The sequence below is a fragment of the Ascaphus truei genome, chromosome 7 (assembly GCF_040206685.1).
Source record: "Ascaphus truei isolate aAscTru1 chromosome 7, aAscTru1.hap1, whole genome shotgun sequence".
NCBI lineage: Eukaryota > Metazoa > Chordata > Amphibia > Anura > Ascaphidae > Ascaphus > Ascaphus truei.
In genome coordinates this window covers 16,170,508-16,186,437 of record NC_134489.1, presented here as the reverse complement: position 1 = coordinate 16,186,437, position 15,930 = coordinate 16,170,508, and positions in this window count along the sequence as shown.

Here is a 15,930-nt window from a genome sequence, read left to right as displayed (position 1 = left end):
ATGAGGAGATTTTCCCTGTTCTACCAAAGGATACAACAGAACCTGGACTAGCACCTTATGCCTCAAACCGGCAACGCAACAGCAATAGCTTCAGGTTCAGTTCAGCAACTTCTTCCCTCTCTAACTAGGGCCTCCCTCCCTGTACTTTATACCCCATGACCCATCATGGTTACAATAATTGAGATTTAAGGCCAGGTGTATTCAATATAACCCAGCCCCTGATAGTTGGGTTGAAATGCAACATAGCTTTGGTTACATACAAATAGTTACATGGAAAGGTCACATAAAACTTTGCAACATTTCTCCGGAACCCAAATTAACCCCTGGTCCTTGAAGCGCTGGATCAGGCTGCACAGTACACAGACATCTGTAACATAATACAAATATATTATTAACAGGTAGGGGTAATTGTGGGCTTGACCTTTATTTCAAGCAGTCACATACCTCTACCATCACAATATGAACAGTTATTTTCTTATTTTGGGGGTTTTAAATCAGATGTACAAATATGCAAACTACCAAACCTACCTGTATATCCTGATGTACAAATATACACACTGTTATGTGCATCCATGTGTATTAACTGATACATACATACACACACACACACACATTGTAGTGCACACTATTTACGAGCATGTTCTTGTGCATAGACATTCGCACACAATTTTACAAACAATGTACAGTGTTTCTCAACCGGTGTGCCACAACACTCTACCAAGGGTGCCGCGCCCCCAGAGGAAAAACTCAGCTGGCTGCTCAGTGGGCACCTCCCGCGCTGCCTTGAGACGTGGAGGCTGCGATCCGCCTCTCCTCTCGCAGCCCGGCACAGAGGAGAGAGAAGTCTCTTCTTCTCAAGACAGCGCAAGATATGCCGCCAAGCAGCTGCCATATTAGATGTGTGTGGGAGGAAGGAAGGTGGGCTGTGTGTGGGGAGGAGAGTGGGATGGTTTTGTGAGGGGAGGAGAGTATGATGGCTATGTGTGTGTGGGGAGAGTGATGGAGGCAAGGGCTTTTTGGGTGGCGGGGCGGGGGACTTACAGGGTTTCAGTAAGACAAGGGGGGATGAATGTGGTCTTTATAATTAAGAAAGGGTGATTGATTGTGTTGTGTGAGAAGGGGGATAAGGGTGAAGTGTGTGTAGTAAAACGGTGAGCATGATGTTTGGGGATGAATGCTGCGTGTGTTAGAAGAGGGTGGGGGAGTGCTGGGTGTGTGCTTGTGAAAAGCAGGATGAGTTGTATGCGTGTAAGCGAAGAGGGGATGACTGAGTTCTGAAGACGAGGGGGCCCTTGAGATTTTAAAAACTCTTCAGGGGTGCCCCTATTCAAAAAACATTGGGGATCGCTGCGCTAGTATATTTCATAACGCACCCACACACATACATATGATATTACACAATAATACATGCATACAATTTTGAAAAACACCCTAGTGCAGTGTTTTCCAAAGTGTTATCAAATGTTCCAAGGGGAACGCAAAGTGATGTCCAAGTAACTTTAAAAAAAAAAGGAATGAAGCTAATAGGGGAAAAGTAGCTTTGATGACAAAGAGAAGATATGGACAGAATGGGGGTGACGTAAGGGAGGAAACGGAGGAGCCTTCACATGATCTGTGGTGTCTGGACGCACACATGTCCCTCGCTCCTGCAGGGTTGTCCTGTGTGTCAGAGATCTGTCCTCCTTTATCCGGCACAAACTCGAGTTCTGGTTCAGCTATGCTGGTGCTGTTCGAGCCTGTGGGGACTTACACCAGGGGTGTGCAAACTGGGGTGCGTGAGACTTTTTTTGGAGGGGGCGCGACAGTTACAGAGGCCCTGCGCTCTACCCCAAGGCATTTAAATTAAATGCTGGGGCACCGCACGAGGCCTCTGGAACTTCACTTACCGTGACTCAGTCGGCTTCGGCGACGCGTCGCCATGGCAATGCGGCATCAGATGATGCTGTCGGGTCACATGACGTGACGTCACATGATGCCATGTCATCATTTGATACTTCAGATCAGGTAAAGGAGTCATGTGGAGTGGGCACAAGGCAAAACGTTTGCACACCCCTGGCTTACGCCATCTTTAAGGGGAGGAGTCCGGACACTGAAAGGGTGGCGGTGGCCTAACCCTGGGAGGGTAATTATTACCAGTCCACATGGGCAGCTACAATACGCTCTGCTAGGTACCCCACTAGTGTTTTCAAAAGTGTGGGGCGCAGAGACTTCCGGTGACGTCGGGGAGGATGGCAGCGTGAGGAGAAAGCTCCCGAGCCCCTCCATTAGCATAGCGTAATAAGCATAGTAAAAATAGGTAAAAATAAAAGAAAAGTCCACAAATCAGAAAAACGAACCTCCTGGACTGTGCCCCGTGTCACTCGGAGCTCCGGTGCGCCTGATCGAGGCTCCGGTGAGTGTGTGCCGGTGCTCGGGGGGACCCCCTGTGGACGCCAACCCCCTGCTGCGGACCTTCCCCCTCTGACGACCGTGACTCGGCCTCGGCTGCGGGACCGGTGGAAAGAGGCTCCGGTTAGTGCTGCTGGTGCTCGGGGGGACCCTGCTGCGGGCCTTCCCCCTCTGATGGCCGCATTACTCGGCCTCGGCCGCGGGACCGGAGGAGAGAGGCAGCGAGGTCCCGTGAGGTCCGGGGAGGATTAATGGAAGGGGAGCCTGAGGAGAGCGGGGATGCCCCCCCCCCCCCCTGGGGCTGCAGAGCTGCACGAGGAAGGGAGAAGGTATATACCGCTGGGACCCTGGGGAAAGGGAGAAAACTGGGAGGATATCCCCTAACTAAGGGTGTAATAGTCCCCAGCCACGTGGCTAGCAGGGAGGAGGCAGCCATTTTGAGAGGGCAAGCAGAGGCACTAATACACCACAAAAGTACCTAAGGAGCGGACACCCTGCCTGTTAAAAGTCCCTAATCCTACTGCTAGAGTCACTGGGTCACATATCCCTACTCCCCCACAGCACTCTGGACTGAAATAAATAAATAACTAGCGGCCTAAAGATAGTGCCACTCGGGGCGGAAAATCAACAAAAACTAACTGGAGCATGGCGCAACTTCCAGGGGATGAGAGTAAACTCGAAGGGATTTGCGCAAACAAGTTTAAATAGCTTCTTCATGCCGACGCACAAACCCCAAGCTAGGGACGGCATGACCCAAGGGGGCGGCCAGACCCCCTCCCATAGAAACTCCCGACAGCATGCGTGAGCAGGGGAGCAGAGGAGAACAGTTAGAGGTAACCAGGGACTACCTTGAGGCTTTATTTCTGAGAATGAGATAGGGATTCCAAGATGATCTTAATAAAGCCGTCAACTCGCTCAGAACTGACATGAATGCCCTGTCAGAGAGAACTGACACTATACAAAAAAAAGTGGAGGATACAGAACATTCCTATTCCCAAGCAGAGGACGAAATAAACAGATTAAATTACGAAATTCGCACCCTGAAGGAGAAAGCGGAGGAACAGGAAAACAGAGACCGACGCCAGAACCTCCGCGTGAGATACATCCCAGAGGAGATAGAGGCTACCCACTTACAGCCGTACCTGAAAGTTCTGTTTATATTCCTGGTCCCTGAGATGCAGCAGGAACAAATAGAGCTGGATAGAGCGCACAGGACATTGGGCCCGAAGTCACAAGACCCTAAAAGAACCAGAGACGTCATCATACGCTTCCATTCCTACACAACTAAGGAAAAGGTGCTCACAGCCAGCAGGGAAAAAGGTGAGGTTCAATTCCGTAATACCCACCTGGAAATCTACAGTGACCTATCTAAAGAAATGGTAGACAGGAGAAGAGAAATGCGGCCCCTTACACAAAAATTAAAGGATCACAAAGTGAGATACAGATGGGGATTCACCTTTAAATTGATGGCGCAGGCTGGAGGGAAGATGCACACGGTGTCCTACATGGAAGATGTCCCCAGATTCTTAAGGGCCCTGGGTCTCCAACATACAGACGACGATGCGACATCTGAGAAAGCAGAGAAGGAGCAGCCCAGACAACGAACAGCGAAAACAACAAGGGCATCCCAACGCCTGGCGTCGCAAAAGAACCAGACGCGGGACGAGTAAAGAAGAACAGCCGATGCAGGAGATGTAATACCAAAAAAAAAGAAAACAGCAGAGAGACGGTCGCTATCGCCTTCTTGTTTCTTTCCCCTCCCTCCCCCCCCTCCTCTCCCCCCGCTCCCCTCCCCCCCTTTTTTTTCTCTCCCCCCCTCCCCCCCCTTTTTTCCCCTCCCCCTTTTCCCCCTCCCCCTCTTTTCTCCCCTCCTCCCCCCCTCTCCCCCCTCCCCCGCCCTTTCCTCCCCCCCGCCCCCGTCCCCCGTTCCCCCCCTCCCCCCTCCCCTCCCTCCTTGTTCACCCCATCCCCCCCTTGCTCCCCCCCTGCCCCCCCCTTGTTCCCCCTCCCCACCCTCCTTGTTCCCCTTCCCCCCCATTGTTCCCCCCCCCTTTTTTTGTTTTTTTTGTTCCACCCCCTTCGTCCCCCCCGCCCCCCTGCAATTTCCCCGAAGAATGGGTCTCAGCCCCAGATGCGGGTCGGGGGTGGGGGGGTGGGTTTTGGGGGGGCGAGGGCCAGCAGAGGTCTTTACCTGAACGAGGCCGGACTCAAACTGAAGATGTGAAAAATACCATCCCTAGAACGTTGCCATTGGGATGTATTGATATACTGTCATAGACTACAATCACTGTCAATGGTAAAATTCAGATAGATGTTGTCTAGAATTAATCATCTGGCTCCGCCTTGTGCTGAAAGCTAGAAATGTTCGTAAGGAATCTAGGATGATTATGTCAAATTTAGAGTAATGGGAAAGACTAGAAACTGTTCAGCAGGTCAAACAATGTTAAGCCTTTAATACCCCCTACGGGTGACAAGTGGTTATATAAAGTGTTAAATCGTTGATTTTCTGTGTCATGCATGGTCTCGATTGATCTCTGAATACCCTGGAGGGGATTCGGGACCTCCTTGGCGGAGTCCGGAACCAGACTCATCGAGAAGTCTCCAGAGGGCATTATGCTCGTCCCCCTCACCCTTAGAGTTGCGGGGGTTACTATGTTCGGGCGTTGTAATCGCCCACTTTCCCTTTTCTTTTTCCTCTCCCTTGCCCCTCTGTCTCCCCCTCCCCAGATGTCCAATCAACCCGTCTCCAAGCCAACCCTTCCCAGCACAGAACACACAGAGACTAGAGGACTCAGAACTGTCGACGCCAAAAAGACACACAGACTTCACCTAGACATGCACGCAAAGGAAGAAGGTAGGATGCCCCTCCACCCTGGGAAAGTGTAGGGATCTCAAGACCCTACCCAACTAGAAAAGGGAAAATGGTTAGTAAAACATGAGATATGAATATGATAGTCACCCCAGAACTAGACAGATCAAGAGTGCAAGGAACGTCTCACCCACGCTCCACTGAAAAAAATGCGAAAGACTTTAGAAACATCTTAAAAGAATACTCGCTTATAGATATTTGGAGAGCACAGCACCAGGGCCAGAGGGACTACACGTTCTACTCACCCCCGCACCAGACCTATTCAAGGATTGATTATTTTCTGGGAACCAAAGATGTTCTCCAGGCATCCTCCCAGTCAGACATAGGGTCAATATCATGGTCGGACCACGCTCCGGTCTCACTAGTTCTCTCTCTCCCCTTCAGAAAAAGCACTCAATATAATTGGAAATTAAACGATTCTCTGTTGAACCAAATGGATGTAGAAATAGACATTAAACAAAAACTCAGAGAATATTTTACGCTGAATAAGGGCTCCGTAGAGTCACCAGCAATGCTATGGAAGCTCATAAGGCTACAATAAGAGGGACTATTATTTCCATAGCATCATATAAGAAAAAAGCTAAGCAAAAATTATATAATGAATTAACGGAAAAAGTGCAGCTTTTGGAACAGAAACACAAAAGCAACCCCTCAAAAAAATTATTCAAAGTACTAGATAAAATTAGATCTGAATTGAAGCAGACACAACGAGATGAAGTGGCGAGGGCGTTAAGGTGGACCAAGCAAAAATATTATGATAAAGGTAATAAAGCCGATTGACTATTGGTGTCCAAACTTAGAGGACTGAGAACCAAAACGTAAATCTCAGCTATTCAATCTAGTTTGGGAACAAAAACATACAACGAGAAGCAAATAGCAAAAGAATTCTCGGAATTCTACCTTAAATTATACAATTTAAACTTCCCAAAGAATAGATTACCGGGATCGGAGGCTATCTCTGAATACCTGGGGAAGTGTAAACTTCCAGAACTTACAGAAGAAAATCATTTAGAACTAAATAAGGATATAACACAGGAAGAACTTCTAGAAGCCATAGCTCAATTAAAAGCTAGTAAAACGCCGGGCCCGGATGGCTTTTCAAACCAGTACTACAAAAGATTTAAGAAGGTACAAGCCCCATATATGCTGGATATGTTTAATTCATTCCTAGGGTGAGCAGATATTCTGACAACAATGTCCAAAGCAAATCTAGCAATCATACACAAGGAAGGGAGAGACCCATTACAATGCGGTAGCTATCGCCCCATAGCCCTCCTTAATTTGGATCTAAAACTCTTTAGCAAAATCTTGGCAAACCGACTCACCCCAATATTGCCCAGCCTAATTCATATAGATCAAGTCGGGTTTGTCTCGGGAAGACAGGCCTCTGATAATACCAGAAAAATTATCAACCTTATAGACCATGTACACCAATCAAATACCAAATTTACAATCCCAATTAGACCAATTTAGTAAAATTTCGGGATATAAAATTAACACGGACAAGTCAGAGGCTCTGAATCTTTCATTAACAGCATCAGACTACCACAATTGGGGGTCCTATCAAATACAGTGGAAACAGCTGCAATAGTGCCTCCTGAGGTCAGGAAGAAAATTACACCTGATAGCCTAAAAATGGAGGACAAGATGCAGCGTTCCTGTAATGAACCCTACCCCATGGAAGAGTGGCCCTTCCAGTCCAATAAGGAGGAAGACATCTCTTACGGGGAACCCGAACCGAGTCACACCCACAAAACACCCCAAGAATGCTGGGGGTGCCTGAACTTGGCACGAACCGAAAAGACCGCTCCCTTTGACGAATATGATCAGCAGGAGAAAGAGTGGGAGCAGTGGATCACCGAATATTTCCATCAGCTATTACAGTTGCAAGAAAAGCCGGGTGGATCCAGTGACGCTGCTAAAATTTCAAATGAAGATGGAGACCCCAGTATCCCTGAAGGGACAGTGTCATCCAAAACAAAAAGGCGAAAAAAGAAAAGCGGTTCTTCATGTACCGTGGAAGGAACAGACACGTCCGTAGATCCTGTGGAGAAAAAGGGGGACCGAGATGCCCTGCAGCCTAGAGAAAATGGAGAATTCGTCCCGCGGATAACCGAATATCCAGAGGGCCCAACGCAGAAGTCATGTACCCCAAAGAAGTGTCTGTCCGGTGCCAACAGTGAGGAACCCTCAACCAGTCATCCCAGGGAAGTCGAGCCGGAACCAGTGAGTGACGATCCCTTGACTAGCCCTGAAGATGCCCAGAAAAAATGCCAGGCATGACTGTGATATGCTCCGTGAACAATTGAAACAAAAGGAAGATGGTTACACAGAGCTACAGAAAAATAACGTGAAGCTACAAGAAGATGTGCTCAAAATTTACTCTTTAGCCAAGACCGAATTGGAGGATCTCAAGACTGAGCTAGATACTGCAAAGGCTACTATTTCTGCCATGGATGAAAAGCAGAGCCAATCTGATAAAATGGTGGCTACGCTAAAGCGGAAGTATGAGGAGACACTGAAGCAGATGACAGTCTTCCAGCAGGAGGTTCACACTCTTCACATAGAGCTGAATGCCTCACAACAGGAGGACAACAGTGTCCGGATAGAAGTGGACATATCTCAGAAAGAGGTTCAGACACTCCGCAGAGCACTGGATGCCTCACATCATGAGACCTGCTTTGTGAAGGTGAAAAAAACGGCGCTAGCTCTATTAATGTTTCACTAAAAAACTATATAGTGAATGTTGTTAACAAAATCAATTGATTATAACAGGTAATAAAAACGTGCTTAAATAACGTGCAAATAGTGATATTTAAAAGGTTCAAACCCCCTGCTCAAACCCAGCTGGTAGGGACTGGTTTCGCTAGTCCCACAAATCGTCACTCCTGTTGTATTCCAGGGGGAGCATGGAGGAAAATAGAACAGAAAAAAACAATCTAAGTGTAAACAGTATTTAAAGTGCAAAATTCAATATCTTGTCTTGGCTCGTATGTTGTACCTACTTACAAGATGTAAGTTGTATTCAAGCGTTTTAGACACACAATGGTCTCTGCTATGGATGTTGTTCTCCACTTAATGAAGCAGTCTCCAATAGTCAGCTCAGCAACCCAGTGCATGTAAAGAAAAATGATACCATAGTGCAGACCAGTATAATGATAAAACTAAACTTTATATATTTAAAATTGAACACTTACAATAAAAATGAATATATTAAGCATTGTTCACAATATTAGTGAGGAGAGAAGAGTGTGTTAGCTTCCGGCTCACCCGCCTCTTCCAATGGGACCCGGTACAGATAGCCTCTTTCCGCGACTCCACGTCTTCGGCGGTGTACTGTGTGATTTGGGCTGTATTCTCCCGTGGGCTGTTTGAGCTCCCCTTCAGCTATTCAAGCCTGGAGCTGCCTCTCGGGTGGGTGATCTCGCCTCTCTCACCGCCGGAACGTCACTTCCGCTTAGTTCCGTCGCGTCACTTCCGGGTGCGGCTGGTAGAATTTCTTAATGGCAATCACGCCTCTCTCCTCTCTCCCGTCTGGACGGCTCCCACTCTACGCGTTTCGCCAGAAAAGGGTATGTGGCTTCCTCAGGAGTGTTCAATTTTAAATATATAAAGTTTAGTTTTATCATTATACTGGTCTGCACTATGGTATCATTTTTCTTTACATGCACTGGGTTGCTGAGCTGACTATTGGAGACTGCTTCATTAAGTGGAGAACAACATCCATAGCAGAGACCATTGTGTGTCTAAAACGCTTGAATACAACTTACATCTTGTAAGTAGGTACAACATACGAGCCAAGACAAGATATTGAATTTTGCACTTTAAATACTGTTTACACTCACATCATGAGACCAACAGCTGCCGCACAGACCTGGAAGTTTCCAAAAAGGAACTACACAGGCTCACTGAGGAGCTGGACATTGCTAAAGAAACTTTTGGTAATCTTGATACAGATCTCAAAGTCTCTCAGAAGGAGCTTCAGACCCTCAACCTAGAGAAGGAAGTCTCACGCCAGGAGACTGTCATTCTCAAAGCAGATGTGCGTAAATGGAAGGAGGACTGCAAAGAGGCCCTGAAGAATACAGAGACTGAAAAAGGAGAAAATTCAAGATTAAAAAGAGAAAACTTAGAACTGAAAGAAGAGAATTTTCAGTTGACAGAAGAAATCAAGGAAAAGTTTGACGCAGAGCACCGACTGCAGAACCAACTGCAAGGTCTGCATACACACCTCCAGTATGCTGAGGAGAAGCAGCAAACGCTACAGGAAGAAAAACTGCAGGCTGCTAAAGAGGTACAAGCGCTGCAGGAACGTCTGAATACCCAGTACGTCCCCACAGAGCAGTATGAGGAGCTAAAGGCCACGCTGCAATTCTTCAGAGCATCATTGGAAGCGGAGCTTCGATACCAGGTGACTCTGTATGAGAGGTAGCATGAGAAGGCTCAGAAACCGGAGCAAGAGCTGGAGAGACAGAGAGACTGTTCCGTTCCCTTGAGTCAGTACGCCAAGGAGAAAACAGACGCAGCGGCAACCTTGACGACAAAAATTACAGAGCTCCAGAATATGAAGGAGACTCTGATACAGACTCTGCAGACCAGTAACTTACAGATTCCTCCAATACGGAAAAATGTATTGGCTCCACCTAAGCACCAGTATCCCACAGTAACTAATGCTCGTAAGGACAAGGGTACAGTGAGAGTTGGGGATTCCACGCAACTTCAAAACAAAATTACGAAGTTTGAGCCACTTAAGGAAGCACTAGCCCAACCTACAGCTGCCCAACAGGCAACAAACAGAGGTAGGAGTGCAGAATCAAAGCCAGAAGAATCCTTAGCTGAGGAAGCTGAAAAAATAGGACGTTCTCTGGAAAAGGAGGTGGAGGTTCAACTCAGTCCCAAAGAAGCTGAACTGGCCACTCTGTGGTGTGGAGAAACTGCAGAAAGACCGCTTCAAGAGCAGAAAACTCTAAGGGCTAGTTCTAACTGCCCTACAACTGTTGCCATATACTTTGTCTACAAAAAGAGGAGTGCCTGACGCAACAGAAATCTCATGACCACGCACGCGATAAAAAGACTTTACGTGGAAAAAGTCCTCCTCGAGCGACTGAGGAGTGCTGATCTCAAGCACCTTCGGGAGGAGACAAAAATAAACTGGAGAAAGGGCTCCAATCCCAGCGGGACAGAGGGTTCTCTTCCTCCATCCACTCCCATTCAAGTCACAGAAAGATCTCGAATGAGAGTGGAAGGATGGGCTTTGGCCGTGGTAAGCCCGAACTTCCCACAAACAGGGGAGGTATGTAACAGGGGACTTATCCCTGTTCAGTAATGTGCCTTTAATCTAGCAGTGTGGTGGTTAACTGCTGGGAGTTAATTACTAAACACCACCTGCCTGATTTAGATTGCTTACAAAAGCCTGTCCTGTGAGACAGGAAGGAGGACTCCTTAGCTCTGACTGAGAGCTGAACTTTGGAGAGACAGAGCAGTGTTCTTGAGAGACTGACCAAGAGAACACATATCTCTGGAGCTGACCGGTCTTGAGCTCTGCCCAGCATAGCTGATTGCAAGACACCAAATAAGACTTCTAAACCTGGATGCTGATATTTTCTGTGCATGCATGGGTGCGGTTCCAGGAGAACAGAGAAGCTAACAGATAAGACTTTCATTCTTAAAAGACTGCTTATATCTGCTTATTGCAGGCTATGTGTGTTTGGGGGCTGGGAGAAATGCTTAATTGACGAAGATGTGAATTAAGTGCATGGGATTTCACTAGAAATACTCCCAAGTGGATAGAAGCTTTGTCCCCCCCCTGTGTTTGGATAATTTCCTGATGAGAAGGAAAAGGCACAATAAAGCCTATTATAATTTCACCTTATAAAGCCTCCCATTGTGTACCTCTGTGAACGTCCGTCTACACAAACTTTAATTATAAATGGAGCTCAATAAAAATTAAATATCTGGGAATACAGATAACGAGCTCTTTTAAGACCCTATACCAACACAACTATCCCCCTCTCTTTGAAAAGATTAGAAAAGATCTTCAGAGCTGGAACGAATATCAGATCTCTTGGCTAGGAAGAATAGCCACAGTTAAAATGAATATCCTGCCAAGACTCCTATATTATTTCCAGATGCTACCAATAGTCATTCCACTAGCAGAACTTAAAAATATCCAGAATAGAATTTTTCAATTCATCTGGAAAAACAAAAGACCAAGGGTTGCTAGAGCAATTTTGCTAGCTCCAAAAGATTGCGGAGGTCTGGGAGTCCCGGATATCACTAAATACTATCTGGCGGCCCAACTAAAACAAGTAATAATGTGGAACAACGACCCAACTTCAAGTTGCTGGCTGGGGATTTAGTCTACCTATGCAGGACCCCCTTCTCTGCCGGCAACCCTTTGGACCGGGGGAGGGAGGGAGAGCCTAGCAGATAAATTAAAACTGGGAGCAATGAGGTGTACATGGAGGATATTGTCCAGAAATAAGGAGAAATATAATTTGGCATCGTCCCCCACTCTAATGACCCCCATATTTAGCAATCCCGAGTTTAGCCCAGGCTGCCTCCCAAAGGGACTTAGTAAATATAAAGAGCTAAGGTTGGTAATGGCTGATGACTATGTAGCCAAAAACAAGATTCTTGCACTCCCAGAGTTGGAGAAAAAGCATAAAATTACAAATTTACCGGTGTTTGGTTATTTACAAATTCGACATTACCTGCAAACAGTTTCAAAAGACACAGCGTTTGCTGCTATGACAAAATTTGAGAGATTATGCAGAAGAGGCTATTATTGCAAAGGTCTGATTTCTGAGGTATATCTGGGTCTGGCGTCAGTTGCGGCACAATCTAATCATAGCTACATGCTAAAATTGGCAGAGGACTTAAACCTAGAATTAGATAGAGACGACTGGGAGGATATCTGGGAAGCGGCCTCTAAAACATCAATCTGCACAACTATAAAAGAAAACATATACAAAATTATTTTCCATTGGTACCTAACCCCAAATAGGTTGAGCCAGATTTTCCCCAGGTCCTCAGATTTGTGTTGGAGAGGATGTGGGCAAAAAGGAGACATGGCTAATATCTTGTGGAATTGCCCAAAAATTCAAGGGTTCTGGATCATGATACAAACAATGATACGAGAGCTCCTGGGGCTGGAGATAGAGGTGGACCCACTGGTCCTGGTGCTGGCTAAACCAATAGAGGACCTACAACCCAAGAGAATAAAATAATTAGCCACGTCCTAACTGCAGCTCGATGCTCGGTAGCTGCGGCATGGGAAATAATAAATCCCCCCTCCAAGCAGACAGTACTGAGACGTGTCAGGGAAATAAGACTAATGGAACTCCTCTCGGCGCAGCTGAGTAAAAAGGTTGATAAGTTCCATAAGTTTGGTCAGTATGGCCAGACAATTAACATTAAAACATAGGGACCATACAAGATTGGAGTTAATAGGACACCCCCTCTACCCCCCTCCTCTCATTTCCCCTCCCCCACCCACTCCCCCTCCCTCTTCTTTCTTGCTTTTTTCTCCTCTATCCTTGATTTTCTCTGAGAAAGATGCCCCGAAGCGGCTGCTTCCTAAATAGGTTGTTAAAATTTCAAAATAATATACAACAAATGTTTTGTAGAATTCAACGGATGTAAGTTAGTTTATAAGATAAAAAAGACAACAAGAGTATTATTTATGATGTAATATAATGTTTAATATTTTTTCTTTTTATACACTGTGAAGATGTAAAAGATGTATGTTGAAACCTGTTATTTGATGTCATTCTCTCAAAAAACAATTAAAAAAAATTGAAACAAAAAAAAAAAAAAGTGTGGGGCGCGCCCTCTCCCCTCCCCCCACCCCCAGGGAAATGTATGAATATAACACATTTGGAGGCGCTTGCGCGACGGCCACGGGGATGGTAGTGTAAGCTCCGTGCTGCGCTTACATAAAAGAATTGAAAAACACCCTGAAAAATAAAAATGTTCATACATAAAGCTCAACAGCCCTAAATAAACATACAAGGATGGCTCCGAAAAGGCCTGCTGGGCAGAAAAAGCAAAAACTGGCCAATGTTAGAGCCTACTTCGGCGGAGCAGGTTCGGGCGGCATAGCAGGAGAAATGGCGCCGGTTTCAAACCCCGACACGGACACTGAGCAAGAGGGAGAGGAGGAGGGGGTCAGCAATCAATCTCTTTTACCGGTGCGACAGTGTGATTTCGAGAGATTGTACAATGACCTGAAGTCCCTCTTGCAGGCCAATATAAAGGAGGTTAAAAGAGAAGTCACTAAGTTGGGAGCAAGGACAGACGACATAGAACAAAAGGTTGACCTTACAATAAAAGTTGTGAAAAAGACGGAGAAAAAAACAGGGGACCAACAGAGGCAGATCGACGAATTAAAAGAACGCCAGGAAGATGCGGAGAACCGCGACAGGCGGAATAACATCCACATAAGAGGGGTCTCCGAGGAGGTGGGAGACTGCGAGGAGTATGTCGTGCGCTGGCTGGAGGCCCTGCTGCCAGACTGTAATAAGGAGGCGCGGGCCATGGATCGTTGCCACAGGGCCCTCCTCTCCCGACCGCTACAGAGTGAGCAGCCACGGGACATTATCCTTAGGCTGCACTTCTATACCACCAGAGAAGCGGTACTACGCCAAACAAGGGCCCTGCCAAATGTGGAGTTCGAGGGCAGCAAAATGCTGATATTCCAAGACTTGTCCCCAGTTACACTACTCAGGCGCCGCAGCCTACTGCCGGTAACAAAGGTCCTACGTGACCAGAATGTGCGGTACAGATGGACCTTCCCATTTGGGCTGCTGGTGGCGAGGAACGGGAGGGCCATCACAATGAAAGAACCGGCGGAAGGACCGGCATTTTTGGCCAAGCTGGGCCTGAAAGGACCCCCAGCCAGGGAGGCAGAGACTGAGGAGGCGCTGGAGCCCGAGTGGAGTGGAGGGGCTGGTCCGTCCAAGGCTAAGGGAAAAAGGAAATAAAGGGCTAAAAGAGCCACAGAGGTTGCTTACAGTTAATAAAAGTTGTGCAGTTACAAAAGACATAAGTTGCCCCACCTGTTGAAGAAGTGTGCCTACCGGTGTGAATAGACACATAACCTGTGCTAACCCTGTCAAGGAAATCCCATGGAGAAGCAGCCCTCAGATAAACCTAGGAGAAAGAGGCCAAAACCTACCTTGGATCCGTGACTCAGCGTTGGACGAAGATGGCAGGGGAAATGGTGCTCTTCTGGAACCAGCCCGAGGCACAGAACCAGGAAGGGGCGAAAAGGTGGGAGGAGAGCGCGCGCTCCATCCTCCTCGAGGTAGAAGAAAATCCAAAATGGCGGCTGCCGGAAACCGGAAGTAGTCATCATAGAGAGCCGACTATGAGGACGCCATCTTGGATGGGGTAGCTATGGAGGCCGGCAGGCGAAGACGCATCAGAGCACGACGCAGAGGACTAGGAAGCCCCCAAATGCCCCAATAACAATGCCGGAGCCCGAGTCAGTGCAAAGGGCAGGGAAGGAGTGGCAGGAGAAGAGGGTAAACAGGAGGAGTGGGAGAGATATCGGAGCTGAGGAGAGAAAAGGGGGAATACGGAAGGGAGATGCGCTGAATGGCAGGAAAGGGAGCCAGGGAGATAATAAAAAAAAAAGAGGGACAGGGGACAGAGAGGAGGTAGAAGGGAGGAGAGAAGGAGACAAGTCGCAGGAGGCAGGTCCCTCCGCAAGTAGGATATTGGGTAGATGGTGAGGTAGTGTTTTCCACATAGATAGTAGGGAATGTTAGGGGACAGGCCGCAAGAAAGCTAGTACAGGCGGGTGAGGGGGGTTAAAGTTTAAAGTTAAAGTTTGCTTCAAGAGTTAGTAATGGTGCAGAAAGAGCGCGGACATGGGTGGTGGAAGGGCCACATACCCCGGAGTTGGCATGGGTCTCAGTCGGGGTCCGGGGGGGGGGAGCCCCCGGGATTTCGATAAAGTCCTTGGGGGGCGTAGGGAGGGTTGTGGACAAAGGTCCACGAGAACCACCACCCCAAAGGCGCTGGACTTGGCTTCAAGACCGGGAAGTCTTGGAACCGACGACAAGTTGTTGTTGTTACTTATGTATTTACATTCATGTTGTGTTTTCCCCTTTGTTTTCCCCGCTGGATTCTCCTTGTTTGTCTCACCCTGCCACCCCCCACCCCACCCTCACCCTCCCCAGATGAGCGAGGAAGGCAAGGACGAAGATGGAGAAGATGGAATAGAGATCAGCGCACCGCCTATAAGGGGCAGAGCAGCAACGAAACACAATGACAGAGGCAGGTCAAGAATAAAGCGTGATGAACTCTGAGATCAGGTGCATTTCCCACAATATTAAAGGCTTTAATAGCCCAACTAAATGTAAGTTGGCCCTTAAAGATTACAAACGTCACAAAGTCGATATTATCTTTCTTCAAGAGAACCACTTCTCCAAGGTTAATTTCCCAAAATTCCTAGATAAAGATTTTAAAACAGTTCACTTAGCTTCGGCGTCCGAAAAGAAGAGAGGGGTAGCCATAGCAATCCACAACAGAATATCGTTTAAGGTTGATAAGAAAGTGGCAGATGGGGAAGGACGATTCCTTATTCTTGTTGGGTCCATTCAGGGTCAGCCCATCACATTGGCGTCAATTTGTGCACCGTCGGTAGAATTTTTTTCCCGGTTTTT